Source organism: Copadichromis virginalis, linkage group LG12 (genome assembly GCF_057382275.1).
Source record: "Copadichromis virginalis isolate Kocher_CV1m ecotype Utaka linkage group LG12, C_Virginalis_male_GT1.1, whole genome shotgun sequence".
Lineage (NCBI taxonomy): Eukaryota > Metazoa > Chordata > Actinopteri > Cichliformes > Cichlidae > Copadichromis > Copadichromis virginalis.
The window spans coordinates 647,020-651,396 of NC_140629.1; the positions used below are offsets into that span (position 1 = coordinate 647,020).

At 42.0% G+C, this 4,377-nt stretch overlaps 1 long non-coding RNA gene across 1 annotated transcript; it reads right to left on the minus strand.

The window, feature by feature from the left end:
* Positions 1–308: 308 nt before the first annotated feature.
* On the minus strand, positions 309–3,814 carry LOC146696175 (uncharacterized). Its single transcript, XR_014923176.1, has 3 exons — positions 3,281–3,814; positions 2,296–2,423; positions 309–2,221 (listed from the first exon to the last, which is right to left on the minus strand). It is a non-coding gene; the product is annotated as an uncharacterized LOC146696175 (long non-coding RNA).
* Between the last annotated feature and the right edge of the window lie 563 nt (positions 3,815–4,377).

The window sequence follows — 4,377 nt, forward strand, 5'->3', positions numbered from 1 at the left end:
CATCGGCATCAACCAAAAATGTCCGCATTTCCCAACAAGCGGAAGAGTAAAATCCTTTTTTTTTTACAAGAAATAGGGAAAAATTCCTGGTGAGTTGCTCCGACCAGCATTTGTAGCCTTAACGTTGTTCTCCTTCGCGATAACGATTCAAGTTCACAAGCACTACACAATCTCAGAGTGCCACCTACTGACACTCTTTGGGAACTACAGTTAATTTCATGATGCAATTTTAGGTGGGTTACATAGTTCATGCATTTATTACTTCTAGGCTGGACGACTGTAATTCATTATTATCAGGATGTCCTAAAACTCCCTGACAAGCCTTCAGTTAATCCAAAATGCTGCAGCAAGAGTACTGGCAGGGACTAGAAAGAGAGAGCAAATTTCTCCGATATTGGCTTCCCTCCATTGACTCCCTGTTAAATCCAGAATTGAATTCAAAATCCTGCTTTTTGCATACAAGGTCTTAAATAATAAGGCCCCATCTTATCTTAATGACCTTATAGTACCGAATCACCCCATTAGAACACTTCCCTCTCGCATTGCAAGCTTACTTTTTGTTCCTAGAGTATTTAAAAGTAGAATGGGAGGGAGAGTTCTTCAGTTTTCAGGCCCCTCTTCCATGGAACCAGCTTCCAGTTTGGATTTGGGAGACAGACACTATCTCTATTTTAAGATTAGTCTTAAAACTTTCCTTTCTGAAGCATATAGTTAGAGCTGGATCAGGTGACCCTGAATCCTCCCTTAGTTATGCTGCAATAGGTGTAGGCTGCTAAGGGATTCCCATGATGCACTGAGTGTTTCTTCTTCAGATTCACATGGACCAAATTCAAATTCAAATTTTTATTTGTCACGTACACAGTCATACACAGTACGATATGTAGTGAAATTTTTTTTTAGAAAATGTGGATCCTGCATTCTGGGCTAAAGAGTAAAGGGCTTTAACGTTGTTAAGTGCTGCTGTTTTTGCAGCTTGTTATCAACACTCAATTCAAAACCTCTGAAGGTATGTAATTATTTTACTGCCTATAGAATTGGCTGCTTGCACATCTGGCAATGCACCAGTGCTGAAAGGTGTACACAGGCAACTTGTGCTGCCATCGAGTTGACATCTATTTCAGCAAGACCACGCTAAACCGCATGCTGCATCTATTACAATAGCATGGCTTCACAGAAGAAGTACCTGGGTGTTAAAATGGCCTGCCTGCAGTTCAAACCTTTGACCAAGAAAAAACACATCGAGTGCATCATGAAATGACATATATGACAAAAAGGACCCAGGACTGTGGAGCAGCTATCCTTTGGCAAACAAAAATGTGGGTTTTTTGACCCAGTATTTGAATTTCTCTGGTCTTGTTATATATTTCTTTGAAGAGGTATAAGATCATTTAGGTTTTTGTTGCTGACTTTATTATTATTATTTTTTTCCAATAATTATTATTTTCAATAATTAAATAAGAATAGTTGTGCACTCTTTAGTGTATTAGAGTCTTGACTTTAATTCAGTAGATGAGGTTAGAGGTGAGGAGGAGGATGACATTTTAACAAGACACCAATCATGCTGTCTCTTTCCTCCGCTTCTTTGATGACAAGAACCCTCTCAGGTGATAAAACAAAGGTATGATCCTTCATATCTTGAGTTTGACTTGCAGATTAAGGTGCAGAATTTAAAATATATCTCTACAGATAACTGACTACACCTTTAAAACCTTTGTGTTACATCTTGTGTATCATTTGGAGAAAGACCTGTTAAGACCAGTTTGGAGAAAAACCTGACTACTTCAATCTCTCTGGTTGTTTCTGAAACTAAGGAGCATGTATTTCATGGTGTTTATGCTAGATTATTCTGATAGTGTCATATACGACACCGACTCATTGTCTTTAATATCTGCTGACAGCCAAACCCTCTGTAGTGGTTTGCTTTATCTTTTTTCTTTTCTTTTTATAGTATCCCAGTTTTGCTTTTTTGAGGAAAGCTGAATGAGGAATGACTCACAGTGTGCATTAGCAGTGACCTGTACAGAATAAATTAGCTGTGTCATAAAGGTGAGTCCAAGAGCAGATTAGACTAAAACCTTATAAATATTAGCATTATGCCAGATAAACAGCCCACCGTGCGGCCACTCCACGGTCCACTCTGTGGTGTTAGGACACGACTTAAGCAGGTCAGAGGTCACGTTGCTGGGGACAGTCTCTCTGGAGGTGATGATTTTCACTTTACCTTTGAAAAGATGACATATTACTACATTAATCCACAGCAGAGCTGAGCAAAGAGTAGCGAGGGTGTCTTGTTACCGGAGCTGTCCATCACAGTGAATATGACCCCGCCTCCAATCCCCATGCACTGTGGGTTCATGATGGAGGTGCACAGCAGCGCAGCAATGGCAGCATCTACTGCAGAGCCATTTTTCCGAAGAATGTCCCTGAAAGAGTTCATCGTTATCACTTTAGTGTTATTGTTATCATGTGTGCACAATTAATTTAATTTTAATCTTCATCAAAATTGTAATGCCCCACAATTAAATTGTCATGACAGAACAAAAAGAACATGCATACTCTCTGTCATATGGACCTGCATGAATAAACTTTCTGAATCCTTTATCATCCGCAACTGAAAATAGTTGTGGATGATTACTATACCTTTCTAATCTGACGTTGTTGTCCCTGGCTCTCTTTCTCTCTCTCTCCCTCCTGCTCTGTTCCTGTGCTACTGCCAGTGTAACTACCGCCCCTCCCCCCTCATCCCAGCGCAAAGCTCAAATGCGGAATGAAGCAAAAAAAAAGTGCAAGAGGGAGAGAGGGTGAGAGAAAGAAAAAGGTGGCCATGTCATTATGTCATTAGTTTTTCTTCTTTTATACCCTTTCTTGCCAGCCACGCTGTGGAGTACTTGGACTCGTGTGATGGAGCATTGTCCTGCATGAAAATCATGTTTTTCTTGAAGGATGCAGACTTCTTCCTGTACCACTGCTTGAAGAAGGTGTCTTCCAGAAACTGGCAGTAGGACTGGGAGGCTCGCGATAAGGAGCCGGCTTGCGTCGTTCACGTCAAAGACCCGGCTCTAAGAGCCATTTCGTTCACAACTGACACATCACTAAGGCACACACAAATTCTTTTTACACATACAAATCCTGATTTACAAGTACAAAATATTTATGACCACAATTTGAGCCCATATGTTCGCAGTTCTTGGAGATTTTTTAGCGTTTGCATTTGGATCAGTGCATAATCGTATGTGTAATGTGAAAAAAAAATGTATCAGAAGTTTCAAATGTTACTCACTTTCCAATCTCCGAACAATTCTCGGAGTCTGCGGCCACTGCAGCTTTTGAGAAACGGCAATTAGGGTCCTCGTCGTCCGACGGGGCAACCTGACCTTTACTTTTACATAACCATACCCCTAACCAAATACCACCAACTATTGCACAACCAAAAAAAAAAAAAAAACAAATCCAGAAGATGGCGTGACCGTTTGGGCTGCATATTTTGGGACACCAAGAGAAGCAAGGTAGTGTCACCATAACCCCCTTGGGGCTATTAGGAGTCGTATTTGCCCCCTCAGTGTTCTTGCTGGTGCGGAAAGTACCACGCTCCTCGTCTGACTCAGACATCGCTGTTTTCTTCTCTGCGTAACCGTCAGTAGTTCACTTCCTCTGAAAGTTTACCGCTTGTTGATGATTCCCCAGACAGCACAGCTACGTGTTGCGCACATATTTCCGCTGTGTGGGCACTGATAGGCGCAGCGTGGCGCAGACGTGTTCATTGGTAAGCAGAGGTATCTGCTACGTCGTTTGACGCTGCTTCTCTCTCTCTGGCCACTCCACACAGAGAGGGGTCCGGTAGCCAGTAGCGGTTTTTGATACGGGCGACACGGGCGGTTGCCCGGGGCGGCATCACGGGCATCGGCAAAAAAAATAAAAAAAGAATGGTCGTACTCATGCTGCCCCGACATCAGCCAGCGCATATTGGGAATGGCACAGGCACCGATCGGTTTTCTATCGCCCATTTCCTGGGAATAAGGACGCCCTTCGTTTGCGAGGTGAGCCTGCTGCTTGCGGCGCAGAGAGGAGAGGGCGGGGCGGCGGGGAAGTGTCTGGCTGGCTGGAGCAGCATCTAATAACCAACCAAAATAAAACTAAATAAAAACAAACCAACAAACACGAAAACACCAAACATTATAATACAGATTTATAATTTGCATGTTTTTCCGAAATTCAGGCGCACCGAGTCAAAGTCAAAGTCAAAGCTGCTGAAGTCAAAGTAAACTTTATACCATACCAACTTTATTTCTAAAGCACTTTAACATAAAACCAGAGTTTCACAAAGTGCTGTACATGTTAATAGCATACGTAAAGAAAATTAAAATGAGATAAAATAGA